The 22,104-nt window shown below is 45.8% G+C and overlaps 1 long non-coding RNA gene across 2 annotated transcripts; it reads right to left on the reverse strand.

The window, feature by feature from the left end:
* Positions 1-597: 597 nt before the first annotated feature.
* LOC122937826 lies at positions 598-21,683 on the reverse strand. Of its 2 annotated transcripts, none has more exons than XR_006389929.1 (3): positions 21,622-21,683; positions 956-1,064; positions 598-647 (listed from the first exon to the last, which is right to left on the reverse strand). It is a non-coding gene; the product is annotated as an uncharacterized LOC122937826 (long non-coding RNA). The 2 variants fall into 2 exon arrangements; XR_006389926.1 differs by lacking the exon at positions 21,622-21,683 and adding an exon at positions 13,431-13,684.
* Between the last annotated feature and the right edge of the window lie 421 nt (positions 21,684-22,104).

Below are 22,104 nucleotides of genomic sequence, written 5' to 3' on the forward strand. Positions count from 1 at the left end.
ACACTGCACATGACGGCTCTTACCTTGTGATATAAGGGGCTGGTGCTCCTCCATTACATGTCACTGCACACACGTGTATACACTGCACATGACTGCTCTTACCTTGTGATATAAGAGGCTGGTGCTCCTCCATTACATGTCACTGCACACACGTGTATACACTGCACATGACGGCTCTTACCCTGTGATATAAGAGGCTGGTGCTCCTCCATTACATGTCACTGCACACACGTGTATACACTGCACATGACGGCTCTTACCTTGTGATATAAGAGGCTGGTGCTCCTCCATCATGGCCTCCTTGTACAGATCCTTGTGTCCTTCTATATACTCCCACTCCTTCATGGAGAAATAGACAGTGACATCCTGACACCTTATAGGAACCTGACAACACAATGACACCGTCATCACCCAGGCCCCTCCAGTGCTGTTACTGGAGAATTTCCCAGCATTCCCAGCAGTGTCACCTCTCCAGTCAGCAGCTCCATCATCTTGTGGGTGAGTTCTAGGATCTTCTGCTCATTTATCTGGGGGTGAGGGGGAGGCTCTGTGATGGGGTGAGGGGTCCTTCTCCGCCCTCCTGACTCCTGGAGATGGATGATGGGAGTCACACAGTCCCCCGATGTCTTCTTAACTATTGTGTACTCCTGTGGATGGAGAGAGACATTTAGGGAATAAACCCTTCAGGGGCCATGTGCTCTCCTCCGGCCCTTTCCTCCTGGTTACAACGTGCCTACTTACCTTCTCATGGGTCCTACAACATGACTATTGGTCACATGACACATCACTCACCATATTGGGGGCTGATCTTCAGGTTCTCCATCACTTGGAAGGTCTGGAGGCCGTTCTACAGGACCCTGGACTCTTCCTATCACTTCCTATGATGGATTCTCCTTCCCGATGTCTGACTTGTTACAGAATACAATACAAAGGAGAGAAACCTAGAAAAGTTTACCTCTCCGCTCAGCAGGGAGATGATCTCCAAGCTGAGGTCTAATATTCTTCTGTCCATCCTTGGGGGGTCATTCAGGAGAAGGGTCGTAGTGCTGGTTTTCTTCATCCTCCTTCCAATAAAAGGAATAAAGGTTAATCAGTGAGTCTCATGTCCCCTATAACAAGTCCAAAAAAAAGTACAAATCATCCTGAAAAACTCAGACCCTCATAAATCTGCACTGATGGGAAAAACACTGAGCTTGGTGTGTATCTAAGCTCCTGGTAATGCAGTGTGTGGAGGAAGGAGACTGATCTCCGGGTGTATCTAAGCTTGTGGTGATAGAGGGATCCAGATATCAAAATTATTGTTAGGAGTAGGCACCCCGCCCTTTACATTCCAGGATTAGGTCATGACCTTGTCAATGTCCTTTCCAGGCCAGGAGATTTTAGACATAAAATCAGAAAGATGGAACAACTTCACAGAGACCAGAGATCCCTATCATAAGATGTGCATATGTCAGGTACCAGCTTTATACAGACCAGAACCGTTAGAGGGGGTCAGGAAAAGGCTAGTGTCCTTTCCAGCCAAGGTCACACATGAAACCCCTATCGTACAATATACATCAAAGAAATACGTGACCTAATCCATGTTTGGTCCGGGTGCTTCCTCCTGAGAACTCCGGCCATGTATATGCTTCCATAGCATCATAACCAAATAGATCTCAGATAAGTAACAGGGAGCAATTCGATAACTCTAGGTATCCTGCCATTACCATCGCCATGTTTAGTACGCACATGTGCGGGACATTTGGACGGAGTAGATGGTGGTAATATGAAATTGATAAGGTGAATGGGCTCTGAGAGAAGGAGGAGGCTCTTTCCCAGAGGCTGTATACGCTTCTGTAACAGCACTCCTTATCCACCGGGATATGGAGCTCTTAGCTGCTTTCCTACCTCTATTAGGGCCAAAAAACTGCACAAATAAATTTTTGTCTATCCTCCATTCCCTGGTAGCGTCAATATAACGAAGAACTGCCCTTCTTACATCTAAGTTATGGAATTTTTCTTCCTGCTCGTTCCTGGGATTGGCACAGAAAGAGGGAATGACGATATCTTGGGACCTGTGAAAGGTGGATACTACCTTTGGGAGGACATTGGGGTCCAACTTAAATATTAACTTATCTTTATACCCTAAGCAAAGGCTCCTGGATGGATAGGGCCTGAAGCTCTCAAACTCTCTTAGCAGAAGATATTGCTACCAGGAAAAGAGTCTTAAGAATAAGCCACTTTATAGACAGAAAATCTAAAGGCTCAATTAGGGAATCTGACAAGCCTAAAAGAACTGTGTTCAGTTTCCATGGGGCTACCAAATTCTTAATTCTAGGCTTTAGCCTATCTGCAGCTTTCAAAAACCTAGCAAGCCAGGGGACATCATAAAGACTAGTGTTGTAGAGGGCACCCAGGGCGGACACCTGCACCCTTAGAGTGTTTGGGGAGAGACCGATATCCAACCCATCCTGGAGGAACTCCAAAATGAGAGGGATATTGGGAGTGGACTGGATAAACCTACCCCCTCCCAAGAGGCAAACTTTTTCCACACCTTAAGATATGCTCTGGAGGTATTGGACTTTCTGCTGAGCATTAGGGTACCTACCACCCTCTGAGATAAACCCACATGGACTGTTCAGTAACCAGGCTTATAGTTTAAGAAGCCTGGGGTTTGGATGGCTGATTGGGCCCGGCGTTAGGAGGTCCTCCATCAGGGCAAACAGGATTGGATCCTTACAGCTGAGGGATCTCAGAAGACCGAACCAGCCTCTTCTCTTCCAAAAGGGGACCACCAGGATTAGTGTACACTTCTCTGTCAGTAATTTCTGCAGGAACTTCGGGATCATCGGGATTGGTGGAAAGGCATAGACGAGACCCGACGTCCAATCCTGAGTGAAGGCATCTACCGCCACGCATGGATCCCTTGGATTGAGGGAGAAGTAATGAGGAATCTTGTGGTTTTTCTTTGAGGTGAACAGATCCAGACTTGGACTGCCCCACTGAACCTGGATCTTCTGAAAGGCTGTCTGAGAAAGAGACCATTCGCCTGGATCTAGTCTCTGTCGACTGAGAAAATCTGCCCTTAGATTTAGGGAGCCCTTTAAGTGTACCGCTGTAAGGGATATTAGATTCTTTTCTGCCCACAAGAATATCTGTCTTGAGAGACTCTTTAGATGACGATGCCTTGTACCCCCTTGATGACGGATGAAGGCCACTGCTGTGGAGTTGTCCGAGTGGACCAATACATGCTGGTTTCTTGACTGGCTCTGTGTTGCTTTTAGACCTTCCCATATTGCCCAAAGCTCCCTGTATTTGGATGACATCCCCCTCTGATATTCGGACCAAGTCCCCTGGAAAGAATTGCAGGCTGCAAGGGCACCCCAACCCCAGGAGCTGGCGTCTGTTGTCAATGAGAAAACTTCCTCCTGATTCCAGCAGACCCCCGTCTGTAGATTTTTGTCTCTGAGCCACCACTGTAAAGAGATTTTTAAGTCCCTCAGTAGATAGATTTTCGGGTCCAGAGTTAGCTGAAACCTGTTCTATTTTCTGAGGATCAGATCTTGCAGGGGTCTCATGTGGTGTTGAGCCCAGGCAACCGCAGCGATACATGACGAGAGATGACCCAGCATTTTCATGCCTTCTCTTACAGAGAAAGCCGGACCTCTCAGGAATTGACGGATTTTGACCTTCAGATCCTGGACCTTTGGGGAGGGTAGGAAAGATTTCTGGAGTATGGAATCTAGAAGGATGCCTAGAAAAACTCTGGAAGAAGAAGGCTGGACTTCTCCCAATTGACTATCCAGCCAAGATTATGAAGATGAGCAAGGACCACCTGGATATGTGATTGAAGCAGATCTGTACTTTCCGCTATGACTAACAGATTGTCCAGATATGGAACTATTAGTATTCCCTTCTGGCTTAAGGAGGCCACTACTTCTGCCATAACTTTGGAGAAGATGCGAGGGGCAGAAGATATTAAGATATTCCGAAAGGAAGGCAGTTGAACTGATAATGATGAACCCTTCCTTCCAGCTGTACCGCGAATCTTAGATACTTCCTGGATTGAGGATGGATCGGGAAGTGGAAGTACGCATCCTTGAGGTCTATCATGGCCATCATAGCCACTTTCTTGATGAGTTTCACTGCAGACTTCACTGTTTCCATTTTAAATCTGCGGCAGATGATATGTTTGGTCAGTGGCTTCAAATTTATAATAGTCCTGAACTTGCCACTTGGTTTTTGAACTAAAAATAAAGGGAAATAGTGACACTTTCCTACTTCCTAGCTGGGAACACATTCTATTGCCCCTGGGCATAATAACTCTTATGCAGTATGACAGAAAGGTCATTTGAGATAAGGGGAGCAGGGTTAAGGTGAATTTTTGTGGAGGAAGAGATTCTATCGCATAACCTTCTCTTATAAAGTTGATAATAAAAGGGTCTGCACTGACACGCTCCCAGGTATCTATGAAGGAGCCAAGTCTTCCCCCAACCCTGATGGAGTCATTGCTTGGAGGAAGAAGGGGGAGGGATCCCCTTTATTGATATTGAAGAGGAAATTTATTCCTTTCCCCTCTTTTGTATAGCTCCACCTCCCTTATTTCCCTCTATCTGTTTTGGTATCCTGTGGTTGTGGTTTGTAACGAAAAAACTGCCTGCTCTTTTTAGATCCGTCTTCGGGAAACCCTTTTTTGCGGTCAGTGTTTTCTAGGATTTTATCCAAGTAGGGACCGAATACATACTAGCCATGCAACGGAAAAGAGATCAACTTGTTCTTGGACATCATATGCCCCGACCAGGCCTTCAGCCAAAAGGACCCTTCTAATTGTGTTAGACAGGACCACCGTACGGGCGGATAGTCTTACGGACTCCGCTGAGGTGTCTGCTAGGAAGCTAGCGGCCATCTTCAGTAGGGGAAGGCTGTCCAAGATCTGTTCCCTTGGAGTTTTATTAACTAAGTGTAACTCTAACTGCTCCAGCCATACTTTTAGGGTATGGGCCACACATGTCACTGCTACCCCCGGTTTTAAAAGGGCTGCTGTAGCTTCCCACGTCTTCTTATGAAGGCTCTCCGCCTTCCTGTCCATAGGGTCCTTCAGCTGTGCGGCATCCTCAAAAGGAAGGAACGTGCGTTTTGCGACCTTGGCCACAGGAGCATTGACTCTAGGGATGGACTCCCAGTCTGTGCAATCTGCTTTGTTAAAGGGATACCGCCTCTTAATGCCACTGGGAATGAAGAAACCATTTTCAGGTTTATCCCATTCAGCTTTAATCCGCTTCTGCACATTATCCCCCGAATATCTCCTCCTGAACTGTTCTAGGCTTCCTAGGATTTTCAATCTCGATCGTGGCCCTTATGGCTCTGATTAAAGGGGTTGTCCCACTTTGCTTTTTCAATCTTACCAGCAGTAGATGTCCTGATAACTTCCTGGTTTGGCTCCGGCAGTTTAGTGAAGGCTGGCCACGCCTCCTCATGACTCACCCTGAGAGCTCAGTCCTTGCGTGCTCGTTCATGTGGATGAGTCATCCTTCTGGAGCCGACAATGTATGTGAGGCCCCCCCCCAGTATAATAAACATTGAGTGAGGCCCCCCCCAGTATAATAAACATTGAGTGCGCCCCAGTATAATAAACATTGAGTGCGGCCCCCCCAGTATAATATACATTGAGTTCGCCCCCCCAGTATAATAAACATTGAGTGCGGCGCCCCCCCCCCAGTATAATAAACATTGAGTGCGGCCCCCCCAGTATAATAAACATTGAGTGCGGCCCCCCCCAGTATAATATACATTGAGTGCGGACCCCCCCCAGTATAATAAACATTGAGTGCGGCCCCCCCCCAGTATAATATACATTGAGTGCGGCCCCCCCCCAGTATAATATACATTGAGTGCGGCCCCCCCCCAGTATAATATACATTGAGTGCGGCCCCCCCCCCCCCCCAGTATAATAAACATTGGTGGCGCAGTGGGAAGTGCCAATGAGGGTTAAAAAAAAAAAAAAAATTAACTCACCTCCACCAATTGATTGCGCAGCTGCCGGTCTCCTGTTCTTTCTTTAGGACCCTGTCAAAGGACCTGTGGTGACATCACTGTGGTCATCACATGGTACATCATATGATCCATCACCATGGTAATGGACCATGTGATTAGCTCAGTGACGTCACCACAGGTCCTGAAGCAAGAACAGGAGACCGGCAGCTGCGCGATCAATTGGTGGAGGCGAGTTAATTTAAAAAACATTTTTTTAACCCTCATTGGCACTTCCCACTGCGCCACCAATGTTTATTATACCGGGGGTGGCGCACTCAATGTTCATTATACTGGGGGGGCCGCACTCAATGTAAATTATACTGGGGGGGCCGCACTCAATGTAAATTATACTGGGGGGGGCCGCACTCAATGTAAATTATACTGGGGGGGCCGCACTCAATGTAAATTATACTGGGGGGGCCGCACTCAATGTAAATTATACTGGGGGGGGCCTCACTCAATGTTTATTATACTGGGGGGAGGGGCGGCCTCACTCAATGTTTATTATACTGGGAGGGGGGGGGTGGCCGCACTCAATGTTTATTATACTGGGGGGGGCCTCACTCAATGTTTATTATACTGGGGGGAGGGGGGGCCGCACTCAATGTTTATTATACTGGGGTGTTGGGGGGGCGCACTGCGCCACCAATGTTAATACAAATGCAGGAGGTGGGTGCCGGAGTGAAATAGCCGGCACCCGACCTCTATGATAGGGGGCTGCGATCAGCGGCAGTTAACCCCTAAGGTGCCGCTCCCTGTCATAGAGGTCGGGTGCTGGCTATTTGATTCCGGCACCCGCCTCCTGTATTTGTATTACAGGTCAGTTTTCATTATTGGTGGCGCAGTGGCCACAGCCCCTCCCCTCCTCCTCCCATGTCTCTTCTTATTGGCGGAGGCGGCAGCAGCAGCCCCCCCCCCCCTGCCTCTATGGAAGCGCCGCCGGAATACAGTGATACTCTCTTATAGATCATATCACTGTATTCCGGCGGCAGGAGGGAGCGCACGGCGTCCTCGGTTGCTATGACGCCGTGCGCTCCCTCCTGCTACAAGAAAACAGTAATACATTGATATGATCGGGCGCCCGCGCATGCGCAAAACTATGCGACGTGCGCGCTCACAGTGTGAGTGAGAGGCCGGCTGTAGGATCGCAATAGTTACCAGTGCGCAGGTGCGGCATGGATGCGGCCGGCGAGATGCGGCCGTATCCATGGGATACCAGCACAAACAAAGGGGAGTGAAAGGAGCGTTTTTAGGCTGAATGCTATGGTTTTTTTAATGACATGTATTAGAAGAAATGTTCAGTGGGGGGCAATGATTTAATGAAACCCTATTTAATGAAGTGGGACAACCCCTTTAACTCTTCAATGTCTGCAGGGTTAAACAGAAACCTTCTGTATTGGTCTTCATCGGACTCATGGGTCATATCCAAGATCCAAAAGATCAGGATTTACTGAATCGGAATCACTTCCCACACTAATAAGATCTCTAGAAATTCTCGGTCTAGGAAGTGGGGGCCTGGGGAAGATTCTCTCCTTTGTGAGGCCAGGGCTGATTGAGCCTCCTCTCTAACCATAGACTTGATGTCCTCCAACAGGCTAGAGGACTCAGATTTTACAACTGAAGCAGTACACTCCTTGCACAGCGGTTTAGACCCAGAAGAGGGCAGACGCTTTAAACACAAGCCGCACTTCCTGGTCTTAACTTTAACAAAGGAGGAAGACTCCTTTTCTCCCTGAAATTATATAAGGGAGAGAAGGGTAAACCACTACAGGGCAACAACAGTACATGAAGGGTGCCTGACTCACTGGACCCTGGGTAGTGGGGGGCTCAGATCATTGGGGCACTCATGCTGCACAGGTCCCGTCCACCAGAAATGCCAGAGGAATGACAGGGGTGCCATTTTCCAACCGGCATTGCTCTCTTTTTGTCCACTGGGCATGCCAGTGGACTATATTACGTCACGACGCAATATAGTATATAACACTCCACAGTATATAGTATATAACACCTCACAGTATACAGTATATGAGTATTACACTCACCGGTAATCCGGTTTCCTGGAAGTCTCCGTGACAGCACAAACTGAGATTGACTTCCTCTGATAGGACAGGAAAAAACACAGAGAGGTTTAAAAACCCCACCCCCACCCCTCATCGCCAGTGTATTATAACAGGACTAGGAAAAGGGGTAGAACATAAATTAAAGTAACATTATCAACAAAAAGGTGGGAATATATGTTCTGTTATGGAGACTTCCAGGAAACCGGATTACCGGTGAGTGTAATACTCATTTCCGCAGTCGTCTCCATGACAGCACAAACTGAGAACTAACAAAGTAAATTTTAGGGAGGGGACAACAGCACCTAGGACCTTGCGTCCAAGGGCCATGTCCTCCTTGGCAAATACATCAACCCTATAATGCTTGGTGAAGGTGTGAGCCCTCTTCCAAGTGGCCACTCTGCAAATTTGTTCTAGAGACGCAGAGGCTCTCTCAGCCCAGGAAGTAGACACGGATCTTACCGAATGGGCTCTGAGGGCCAGGTGAAAATAAAAATAGGCTAGGAACCCAGCAGATCTCCCGGCACCTCTCTGGTCTCCTTCCTTGACAGGACAGGAAAATACACTGGCAATGAGGTGAAGGGGTGAGTTTTTTTTTTATGTCCTATCAGAGGAAGTCAATCTCCGATTGTGCTGTCATGGAGACGACTGCGTAAATAGCATATATCACCCCACAGTATATAGTATATAACACCCACAGTATACAGTATATAACACCCCACAATATATAGTATACAACACCCCACAGTATGCAGTATATAGTATATAACACCTCACAGTATATAGTATAACACCCCACAGTATATAGTATATAACACCACACAGTATACAGTATATAACACCTCACAGAATGCAGTATATAGTATACTAGCAGAAGGACCCGGCTTCGCACAGGTATATTTCATCTATTTAATTTTATGTTTCCATGTGTAGTAAAAAGATATTGACAGTTTCCCATATAACAGTTACCTCCATAGTGCCCACCCCTTTAACATTGACATCCACAGTGGCTGCCCCTTCAAGATTGACCTCCACAGTGCCCGCCTCTTTAACAATGACCTTCACAGTGCCTGCCCCTTTAACAGTGACCTCCAAAGTGCTCGCCCCTTTCACATTGACCACCCCTTTAACAGTGACCTTCATTGTGGCCGCCCCTTTAACAGTGACTTCCACAGTGCCCGCCCCTTTAACAGTGACCACCCTTTTAACAGTGACCGCACCTTTAACAGTGACTTTCACAGTGGCCACCCCTTTAACAGCGACTTTCACAATGACTGCCCCTTTAACAGTAACCGCCCCTTTAACAGTGACTTTCACAATGACCGCCCCTTTAACAGGGACTTTCATAGCACCCGTCCCTTTTAAAACAGTGACCTCCACAGTGCCCGCCCATTTAATAACAGTGACCTCCACAGTGCCCGCCCATTTAATAACAGTGACCTCCACAGTGCCCGCCCCTTTAAGCAGTAAAGAAAAATGGCTGGGTTGTTATGGAAACCTGGAGTAAAACTGTGTTTATGGCAGTTGAATAGAAAGACTTGCAGGCTTGTATTGGCTAATGTGGATAATTTTTGGGGAATACCTTAGGAACGGTACATCCTATAGAGCTGAGACCTAGAACCTTCCGAGACACCTGATGTACCTGTGTGCCAAATTTGGTCAAGATCGGTCCAGTCGTTTGGTCGCGCATAAAGAATGTCCAGACAGACAGAAAGAAATTCATTTTTATATACACTCACCTAAAGAATTATTAGGAACACCATACTAATACGATGTTGGACCCCCTTTTGCCTTCAGAACTGCCTTAATTCTACGTGGCATTGATTCAACAAGGTGCTGATAGCATCTTTAGAAATGTTGGCCCATGTTGATAGGATAGCATCTTGCAGTTGATGGAGATTTGAGGGATGCACATCCAGGGCACGAAGCTCCCGTTCCACCACATCCCAGAGATGCTCTATTGGGTTGAGATCTGGTGACTGTGGGGCCATTTTAGTACAGTGAACTCATTGTCATGTTCAAGAAACCAATTTGAAATTATTCGAGCTTTGTGACATGGTGCATTATCCTGCTGGAAGTAACCATCAGAGGATGGGTACATGGTGGTCATGAAGGGATGGACATGGTCAGAAACAATGCTCAGGTAGCCCGTGGCATTTAAACGATGGCCAATTGGCACTAAGGGGCCTAAAGTGTGCCCAGAAAACATCCCCCACACCATTACACCACCACCACCAGCAGCCTGCACAGTGGTAACAAGGCATGATGGATACATGTTCTCATTCTGTTTACGCCAAATTCGGACTCTACCATTTGAATGTCTCAACAGAAATCAAGACTCATCAGACCAGGCAACATTTTTCCAGTCTTCAACAGTCCAATTTTGGTGAGCTCGTGCAAATTATAGCCTCTTTTTCCTATTTGTAGTGGAGATGAGTGGTACCCGGTGGGGTCTTCTGCTGTTGTAGCCCATCCGCCTCAAGGTTGTGCGTGTTGTGGCTTCACAAATGCTTTGCTGCATACCTCGGTTGTAACGAGTGGTTATTTCAGCCAACGTTGCTCTTCTATCAGCTTGAATCAGTCGGCCCATTCTCCTCTGACCTCCAGCATCAACAAGGCATTTTCGCCCACAGGACTGCCGCATACTGGATGTTTTTCCCTTTTCACACCATTCTTTGTAAACCCTAGAAATGGTTGTGCGTGAAAATCCCAGTAACTGAGCAGATTGTGCAATACTCAGACCGGCCCGTCTGGCACCAACAACCATGCCACGCTGAAAATTGCTTAAATCACCTTTCTTTCCCATTCTGACATTCAGTTTGGAGTTCAGGAGATTGTCTTGACCAGGACCACAACCCTACATGCATTGAAGCAACTGCCATGTGATTGGTTGACTAGATAATCGCATTAATGAGAAATAGAACAGGTGTTCCTAATAATTCTTTAGGTGAGTGTATATGAGATAACACCCCACAGTATGCAGTATATAGTATATAACACCACACAGTATATAACACCCCAAGGTATACAACACCGCACAGTATGCAGTATATAACACCCCACAGTATACAGAATTTAGTATATAACACCTCACAGTATACAGTATATATGTTGAATAACTGATATATAAAAAAATCTTCATATAAAAGAAAGGATCAAAAAAAAAAATATATAAAAATTATATGATCCTTCAGGCGGACATAAATCGCCTCCAAGTTCTTTTATCGAGTATCTTAATTTGATTTGTGCAAGCAGTGAATAAGGGGACAATTGTCTATGCAAAAATATATATGTAATTTATTATACACGATACAAATCAAGAATATAACATCAATACGATTGCAAAGACAAACAATGAAGCTGTAAAATAATACCCAAAACACACCACTATCTCACCAGCACAGTACAACTTAAAGAGGTTCTGACCGGCGGGGGTCCGACACCCGGGACCCCCGTCGATCAGCTGTTTGAGAAGGCAGTGGTGCTCCAGCAGCGCCGCGGCCTTCTCACTGTTTACCGCCGGCCCAGTGACGTCACGACTAGTATCAACTTGCCTGGGTGGGGCTAAGCTCCATTCAAGTGAACAGAGCTTAGCCCCGCCCAGGCCAGTTGATACTAGTCGTGACATCACTGGGCCAGTGGTAAACAGTGAGAAGGCCACGGTGCTGCTGGAGCGCCACTGCCTTCTCAAACAGCTGATCGACGGGGGTCCCGGGTGTCGGACCCCCGCCGGTCAAATGCTGATGATCTATCCAGAGGATAGATCATCCGTTTAAATAAACTGCAGAACCCCTTAAAATGTATCTAACTTTTAACAAGCAGACCAATGATTTATATACTAGGAGAAACTTAGGATCTTCTGTTTACCAAACAGGCTATAACAATAAAACACGGATTAAATGTTATCCCTTGACTCTGTTTCCCTATGACCAATCAAAAATATATGATATCAATACGACAAAATATCCAGCTCGGCAATCAGACTACGGAATATAACTTCCAAGGGTTTAGTCCTCTTTTCAAATAATGTCAGATCTTCCATTAGCAATATGCATCTTTGCTAAGAGAATAATCTAGGATTATGGAGGCGCCTAAAACTATATATTCCCACAGTATGGGGACTCTTGGCTATATACCGAGAGAAATATCTTATTAATATCACGAGCAGTAAGCACAGTATACGTTACCGGGTCAGAGGTAGACAGAGTTTCAGATGGGACCAGTTGTCAAGAACTTTCTTCGTAGTCAAAAAAAATAATCCAAGTTTCTTTTGGTATATTATTTCTTGTGATCGGTTTCCTTTGTGAGCTTTTCTTTTGGTTTGTGAGAGTCAGTTTACTTGAGTCGGCTGATGCTCTGCATACGAGTATTTATTCCCCACCTTATCTAATAATCATCCCCTTCTGGATTAGGGATTCAATCAGGTAAGGTGGGTGTATTCGTATGCTAATAACATAATGATGTCATATTAACCCTTGATATTGTATAAAACAAATGGTAAAATAATATAATATTGTCCATCTGCCTCCAGGTGGCACTGTTGTAACATCAGACTTTTAAGTGAAAACTTATATGATGTGGCTTTATTTTATTATGTGCCTTTTTACCTTTCTTCAACGTATATCAAAGAGGAGGGATATTTCTTTGACACTCTGAAGTAATCTTTCCAGACTTACTGGGACCATCATGATTCTCCCAGATTTTTGAATTTATGGGCTTGATAAGAAATACAATGGGCCTTACACTTGCATCGTGGGTTTGTATATATAACTGTCCAAGCTATTGAGTAATGACGCCTGGAATAACGTAAGCTTTTCTGAGAAACTTCTATTAGTAGAAAACCTTTGTGTTTTCTTGCCATGAACTCATCTTGGCCTCTTCAGCCACATAACAGAACTTTGGCTCAAGCTGATTTTACTCTTAAAGGCAATGAGCCTTCATATTGGCTATAATATCATTAGATAATACTGTGTACTTTTGAAAATGCACAACATATAACACCCCACAGTATGCAGTATACAGTATATAACACCCCACAGTATGCAGTATACAGTATATAACACCCCACAGTATGCAGTATACAGTATATAACACCCCACAGTATATAGTATATAACTCCCCACAATATATAGTATATAACACCTCACAGTATACAGTATATAACACCTCACAGTATACAGTACCTCACAGTATGCATTACATAGTATATAACACCCCACAGTATGCATTACATAGTATATAACACCCCACAATATGTGTAAAGACCGATTTATTGGCCTGCATTTTTGGGAGGGGTGTAGCTGCCTTTATATCCGGCATACGCCCCTCCCTCAATGAACGTCTCGTCTTGTTTCTACCTACCACATGTGCAGGCAGGTGACGGCAGCGTTCCTGGCTCACGATTCTGCGGTCAAAGGTGAGTATGCTGCCTCATCCAGCAGCCATGTCCACGTAGTCCGGCCGGCGGAGTTTCGGCTCCCCAAGGTGAGGGGGAGCACCACTGCACCGGAACGATCGGCAAGGGAGCTACGTGCGGCTCCCCACGCGGCCATTCATCGTAGGGTTACAGGGGACAGCGTGTTCCCAACTTCGACGCAGCCGTAAAGTCTTGCAGGGGCCGGCGTGCAGTTAGATAGGAAGGTAGTGAGCCTGAGCTGGAGCAGGCTCGGTGGTCTATTAGTCAGGTCTGCCTGCTCCAGCTCAGTGCACAGGTCAGATCCCTGCTTGCTGGTGAAGATTAACCTCTTAGTGACCAAGTGTTTTTTCATCAATGTACTTATTTTTTGCAGGACAAGTTATAGTTTTTAATGCACCATTTTAAGTACATGTACTGATTGATTAAAGCAAGCTGTTTTAGCTAAATCCTCCTTTGTTTAAGTCAGTGAAAGGTGTATTAATGGTCACTAAGGGGTTAAAATAAAATATTTTGTATATAAGGGGGGTACATATGTGGTTTAGGCAATTATGTTAAGCACCCTGTTTGTAGTTTCTCAGCAGGCTCAGCAGGTTTGTAGTTTCTGCAGCACATTGTGTCATATTTAAAAAAAAAAAAAAAAAAAAAAAGGAAGAGGCTGAGGCTGTTTGTGTAGGTTAATCAGGATTTACTCTCAGTTTGGTACTATATTATAGTACTGCTACACAGCATGGTCTTACGCCGTATGATTCTTTGCACTAGGCTCAGTCGTATACGCAGCGCAGCGTTTGTTCCACTCAATTTAGTCACTTTTGGTTTCCGCATTACTATTGTTTCGTTTTAATTCCTGTTTACGCTCGTACACTGGTGTTTCATGATTTGACGTTCGTTTCTAGGTCCGTGCTTCCCTTTTCTCGAGTATCGCCAGAGTTTTTCTTTCAGATCAGGGTGTGCTATTTTCTTCCTATCACAGCTGTCAGTCTTCAAGGCTAATCCAGTTCGGGTAAGTGTTTGGTGTCTGTGTGTGCTAATTTCAGGCAGCGCAGTAGACACATTGATTAAAGCTGAGTTGGACAAAGGTTTCCTCATCGGTCCCCTTAAAACCCCCCCTTTTCAACAGTGGCGAGTCAGCCCGGTTGGGGTAGTCACAGGCAAATTCAGCAAGAAAGGAAGACTCATCATTGATTTGTCAGCCCCGCATGGGTCCCATGTAGCTAGTCTCAACTCCCTCATCCCATCGGAGGAGGTTAGCATGAAGTATTCCTCCATTGACCAAGCCATAGCTATCATCATGCGCTTAGGTCCTGGAGCAGCGTTATCTAAGGCGGATATATCCGACGCCTTTAAGCTTCTCCCGATCATGCCGGCCCTCTGGCAGTGGCATGGCATTAAGTGGAGAGACCAGTATTACTTCTCTTCGAAGCTCGCGTTTGGCTCTAAAAGCAGCCCGTGGCTATTCGATCAGTTGGCACAGGCCCTCCACTGGGTTTTAGAGAACAAGGTACAGTGTGAGCGTGTCATCCATTATTTAGACGACTTCTTGCTGATAGAGAGGCCAGGAGTTGCCCCAGTAGGTCTCAAGAAGCTTCTGGATTGTTTCTCTCGGTTAGATGTCCCAGTGTCCCCTAAGAAGGTTGAGGGTCCGTCCACTGTCATCACCTTCCTGGACAATGTTTTAGACTCGCAGAACATGCTAGCGAAGTTACCCACAGCTAAACTGAACAGGATCAGGGAAGTGATACACAGGTTCACGGTTACTACTGTGACCACTAAGGCCGAGTTACAATCACTGTTGGGCATGCTGAACTTTGCCATGCGTATAATCCCACAAGGCAGGTCATTCATTTCTCGTCTGTTGACACTCCTCCCCTCAGCACCTTGTCAGGACAGCTCGGTGCACTTAGACAGTCTGGCTCTAGCGGATCTTCACATGTGGGATCACTTTCTCCACCAGTGGAATGGAATTCCCGCAATATGTAGTAGTTCTGCTGTAATTTTTTCTGGCGCACCTGCAAGTTCAGGGTTTGCAGCCATTTTTGGCACCCATTGTTTGGCAGGCGAGTGGCCAGTTGAAGTCAGACGAATCCCGGGTTTCTTGCGGACCTCCGCACTATTTGAGTTGTATCCCATTGTCGCGGCCACCCGTGTTTGGGGTAGCAATTGGTCTAATTGCTCAGTTTTGTTTGTAACAGATAACGCAGCTGTTATCGATATTTTAACCAGCGGTTTGTCTAAGTCCTTACATATTATGAGTCTCCTAAGGCGTCTAGTACAACTTTCATTAACACATCATTTCCATTTCTGTTGTGCACACTTGCCTGGTACACAAACATGGCAGCGGATGCCTTGTCACGAGCTAATACCTCCCTTTTCTTTCAGATCATGCCAGAAGCGGACATCACAGGTGCCATGATTCCTCCGCACGAGTCACTAGTCCTGCTCTAACTGAACACCTAGCTACTGCTCATATGTTGCTTGCTAAATCTCTCTCACCTAATACGGCCAGAGCTGACCACACAGGGTGGAACACATATTGTAGGTTCCAGGAGCGGTTCCCTCAGGGGCAGTCCAGCTTTGTAGAATATGTTCTTGCTTTCATAGGGTTTTGTCACTCCGAGTTGAAGTTATCCCATAATACGGTTAGGTCCTACCTAGCAGAGGTTCAGCACTTTCTGGCTGTGAGCTACCCGGATCGGGGTTCCTTATTCTCTGTCCACGCTGTTAAGGCCGCTTTGAGGGGTAAATGTAGCGTGAAAGGACGGGTCCGTAGACAAGCCATTTCAGGTCAGGTTTTCCGTGATCTCTCTGACGCCTTAGACAAGGGTCCTTATGGTTTCCTCCTTAGCCTAGTGCTCAAAGCTGCTATTTATTTAGCCTTTTATGGGTTTTTGAGACCTGGTGAGTTCACGAGCTCCTCCAACAGCAGTAAGTTCGTAGCGATTAGCCAACTGGTTCCAAGTGTTGAGGGTTTCTCTTTACTATTGCCAGTGTCGAAAATGGCACAGGTGGGTCCTCCAGCTCAGGTGTCATTCTTCCCCACAGTTAGTTTACACAAGTCTCCCTAACACGTGTTGGGACTTTGTTAAATTATTATTTACAATTGGCCACTAGGACCATCAATGTCCCTTGATTTACACGTGTTACTGATTTATAAAAAATAGCTTTTATTACTTGTCATTAAAACAATTCGCTTAGAACTCTATATCTCCTTATCATTAAAATTGTCAGCATAGCCTACCTGCCTATTACAGTTTTCACAATACTATCTATAATTCATGAGTTTGTCCACTAGGTGGCTCAAAGCCTCTATATGGCTTATTTTGTTCGTCCTTTATGCAGGAATTCCACTGCTTATATGTTACACGCTGTTGCGCTCACAGCGTGCAAGCTACTCTGCCACCTTGCTGGATTACACTTTAATTATCATTCCATGCCGACAATTTTAATGATAAGGAGATATAGAGTTCTAAGCGAATTGTTTTAATGACAAGTAATAAAAGCTATTTTTTATAAATCAGTAACACGTGTAAATCAAGGGACATTGATGGTCCTAGTGGCCAATTGTAAATAATAATTCTTCCCCACAGAACACTGTTGGTGCCCCGTCCGTGTACTCCATCAGTTACTGGCAGCATTAGATGGCCTTGGGCCGAGTAGTTCATTATTGCCTTTCGGCCAATCGCCTCTCACAACCCACCAATTTGTGTCCCATATATGCCCTCTGTTGGCCAGCTTAGGTGTGGATCCAGCTTCGGTGTCGGGTCATTCATTCCGCATCAGGGCTGCATCCGCAGCTTCAAAAAATCAGGTGCCGACGCACGTCATCCAAAAGTTAGGTCGCTGGCGGTCATCGTGTTTTAGCAGGTATATTCCTCATCCTAAGGTCGAAATGTCGCTTGCTTTTCAGAATCTGGTTCTGTAATTTTGTGTTGTAATAAAGGAAATCCTGCCTTTCAGTTTGCTGTTTTTGCCCTCTATTCAGGAGTCCCTACATCGCCGCGGTTACGGCATAATTCTAGCCGCTTTAGAGTTGAGGGGGCCGCAGATGGGGTCAGTTCCTTCTCGCCATCATTAACCCTGACCACAAATAGTATATAACACCCCACAATATATAGTATATAACACCTCACAGTGTGCAGTATATAGTATATAGCACCCCACAATATATAGTATATAACACCCCACAGTATGCAGTATATAGTATATAACACTATACAGTATATAGAATATAACACCCCACAGTATGCAGTATATAGTATATAACACGTTACAGTATACAGTATATAGAATATAACACCCCACAGTATACAGTATATAGAATATAACACCCTACAGTATATAGTATATAACACCCCACAGTATGTAGTATATAGTATATAACACCTCACAGTAGAGAGTATATAGCACCCCACAGTATATAACACCCCACAGTATATATAATATATAACACCCCACAGTATATATAATATATAACACCCCACAGTAAGCAGTATATAGTATATAACACCCCACAGTATATAGTATATAACATCCCACAGTATGCAGTATATAACACCACACAGTATGTAGTATATAGTACTGACACATAGTTGGTGCCGATCCCGATCATGTGACTCTGCGCCGTGACGCGGGTACCTTGTGACCAGTTACGTGACCGACCACGTGATCTTAGGGGCGGACTCAATTAAACCCGCGCTGTCTTAAAAAGAACGCCAGCACGAGTAATCGCTCCACACTGCCATACGCAGGAGAGGAGCGGACCCAGGAATCCTATACACATGGCGAGCTAAGTACTCTCTATTCACTCATAGCATTGTTCTTTACTTGCTGGCGCCGGCATATTTGGTAGTGTCTGATGCTGGAGGAGGAGCGTCCACTATGTGTATTTACTGATTTCTTGATATTCATTGGTCCCCTGATGACCTGGCCCATTGCCAGAGAAAACGCGTCGGGACAGTATATACGATATATGTTTGTTTGTCTGCCCCAGGGTGTGATTGGTCTTTAAACTCTGACGAAGCTGGGCAGTCACTACTATAAGGGACACCAAGGGACAGACAGAGAGGGGTGTTTTTGTTCATGAGTGAGGATTAAGGGATGTTTTAGGGGAAGAGACCCAGTATCTGTCTCCCTCTTTTATTGTATCCCTTTGTTTCCGCACTCACCCTCTGAGTAAGGCCTCATGCACACGACCGTTGTGTGCATCCGCATCCGTTCCGTAATTTTTCACAGTTTAGCGGAGGTCCCATTCATTTCTATGGAGCTGTGAAAAAAAACTGATAGTCCTCAGTTTTTTCTCTGCGTCCGTGATCCGTGATTCCAGCCCGTCAGAAAAATATAACCTGTCCTATTCTTGTCAGTGGAAAACGGAGGACTGACCCATTCAAGTCAATGGGTCCGTAAAAAAAAAACGGATGCACAACTGGTATGTCATCCGTGTCCGTTTTTTTCTACAAAATTACACTTTTTCATTAACCTTCCTTTTTTTTCCCCTTTCAGACAAAAAAAGAGGAAAACACAAGGAAACACAACTGAAGCAAAATCGGACACGGACCACTGAAGCCAAATCACTGACAGTGTGCATGAGGCCTAAGCCAGTGAGCACACCTTGTGGCTGCTTATACTCTCCGCCATGTCACTCTGGTTGGCAGTAGATGACCACCTTTTTAGGTAGTTTTGTTTGATTAATTACTGGGCCTATGTTTTAAGGTTTTCCCATTATTCAATTATTGTCAATCAACATTCCCCATATGTCTGTTTTATGTTGGCATCCTTATGTACATGTCGTACTTTTAGTCCGGCCGCCTCTCGGCATGTTTGCCGCGCTGCCTCTAGAACTCCGTCAAGCCCCCATTATAGTCAATGGGGCCGGAGCGGTAGTCCGGGGGCACGTATGCACGGATGCGACAGGCTGTTCACCCGCCAGAACAGCCTGCCGTAGTTCCTTGTCGCTAGTGTTAAAGTACCCTTAGAATTTTAGAAGCAATTTTTCTAAATTTTAAGCACCAACTAAGTTATAAAGTGATTTTTGAGGGGCTTACATGATAGAGACCAACCATGAATTACCCCATTTTAGAAACTACACCCCTCAAATTATTAAAAACCGATGTTACAAACTTTATTAACCCTTGAGGTGTTCCACAAGAATTAAAGGAAAATGGAAGGGAAATTTTAAAATGTAATTTTTTTAGTAGATTTTTTATGTTAGTCAATTTTTTCTTGCAACACAGCAAGGGTTAACTGCAAAATAAACCTCAATATCCATTGCTCTGATTCTGCAGTTTACAGGAATACCCCAAATATGGTGGTAAACTGCTCTATGGTCACGTGGCATTTTTTTAAATTTTTTTATTTAACTTAATTTTGGGAAAAGAACACTTTTTTTTTTTACTTGAAACTTTTAATTTTTATTGTGTAAAACTTTTTTTTTTTTTTTTACAAATTTTTTGTCCCACTCTTCGACTTCAACTTTTGGGGGTCTGATCCCCAGTACAATGCATCTGTACTGTAATGCATTGGCTGCAAGTGTATTACTCTGTGTAATACAGGGGGCTGGGTCTCACGGGCATGATGTCTAAGGCCTCTTACACGCAAACGTGTGCGCCCCGTGGCCGTGCTGCAGGCCGCAATGCATGAACACCCACCGTGGGGCAGCTGCAGCGGATCGCGGACACATTGAAGTCCGTCCATTCCGTAAAAAGATAGGACATGTTCTATCTTTTTGCGGAATGGAAGTACGGGACGAAACCCTATGGAAGCACTCCGTAGTGCTTCTGGAGGGTTCCGTGCTTCCGTTCCGCATCTCCGGATTTGCGGACCCTTTGAAGTAAATGGGTCCGCATCCGTGATACAGAATGCACACGAAACGGTGCCCGTGTATTGCGGATCCGCAAATGCTGTCCACAATACGGCCACGGAGCGCACATGTTCGTGTGCAATAAGCCTAAGGAAGGCATCGGGCTGCCGTCTCAGCCATCAGGTCCCCGCCATAACAGTGCGGAGACCCGATATGGATACCACATATGCCGCGGTCAGTGCAGACCGTGGCATTACAAGGGATAATGCGTCTGCATCAGTGTTTTCACCGATGCCGATGCATACAGCAGGGGTCCGGCTATCGGTGACTGCCGGACCCCTGCCGCTGATAGCTGTATGGCGGTGGGATTTAAGACACAGTTCCCATTGCCTTATAGTTAAGGCTCTGGTATCCTACGGGTTAAGCCTTCAGATGCCATGGTCAAATGTGGTCATTTGTGCAGGTAACAACTGGGAGCATTGTCTCCCAGCCGTGCTCTGGGCTCCCCTCGGCGAGGATCGGGGAGCAGGAAGCGGTGTGCGCAGCTCTTGTACTCAGACTGCTGCACACCAGTTACTATGGAGAGCCTACGTGAGGCTCCACAGCAACATAGGGGGAGATTTATCAAACTGGTGTAAAGTAGAACTGGCTTAGTTGCCCATAGCAACCAATCAGATTCCACCTATCATTTTCTAAAGGAGCTGTGAAAAATAAAAGGTGGAATCTGGTTGCTACCGGCAACTAAGCCAGTTCTACTTTAGGAAAATGATTAAAACATCCCCGAAATAAAAAATCTAAATATATAAAAAATTAACATCATGGACATCGCCTATTCAAATGTAAAACTATCAGCAAAACTGAAGAAAGGTAAAAATGGCCGATTTTAAATTTTTTTACATTTTTGGGTCGCTTCACCTACCACAAAAAGTGATGTAAAAGTCTTACACGCCCCAGAATGGGATCAATGACAAATACAGATCGTTTCACCAAACATGAGCCCCACAAGCTCAGTACACATGGAAATACAAAGGAAACACTCATTTCACTTTTTAAAGACGTTCTGCGCTTTGTTTTAAATGATGAGAAATCCTTTGGCATCTGACCGGCGGCCTTCTCAAACAGCTGATCGGCGGGGGTCCCGGGTGTCGGACCCCCGCCGGTCAGATGCTGATGATCTAACCAAAGGATAGATCATCAGTTAAAACAAACTGCAGAACCCCTTAAAAAAAAATTCAGTATTACATTTTTTTTTTTTATTATACGTATGTGATTTCATTGTAATCGCAGTGACCCGGAGAATAAAAGTAACAGGTCAGGAACTGTCTCCTCACAGCTCATCTTACCTGCAGGCTGGAGGAATGGCTGATACCAGAGAGAACAAGAGCCCTGACTACCGACCAGGACCTGCCCAGTATCTGCTGCACTGCCAGAGCTGAAGGACCTGGGGTGACGTCACTGTCATGTGATCAGTGCAGGGGGCGGGGCTCAGCAGTGGAGGTGGTGAAGGACCTGTGATGATGTCACCATCATGTGATCAGTGCAGGGGGCGGGGCTAGGCAGTTGTGAGTATAAGAGGTGGTGAAGGACCTGCCCAGTATTTGCTGCACTGCCAGACCTGAAGGACCTGGGGTGACATCACCATCATGTGATCAGTGCAGGGGGCGGGGCTAGGCAGTCGTGAGTATAAGAGGTGGTGAAGGACCTGCCCAGTATTTGCTGCACTGCCAGACCTGAAGGACCTTGGGTGACGTCACCATCATGTGATCAGTGCAGGGGGCGGGGCCGGGGCCGGGGCCGAGCAGTGGAGAGGTTAAAGGGAACGGTTG

The sequence above is a fragment of the Bufo gargarizans genome, chromosome 1 (genome assembly GCF_014858855.1).
Source record: "Bufo gargarizans isolate SCDJY-AF-19 chromosome 1, ASM1485885v1, whole genome shotgun sequence".
Lineage (NCBI taxonomy): Eukaryota > Metazoa > Chordata > Amphibia > Anura > Bufonidae > Bufo > Bufo gargarizans.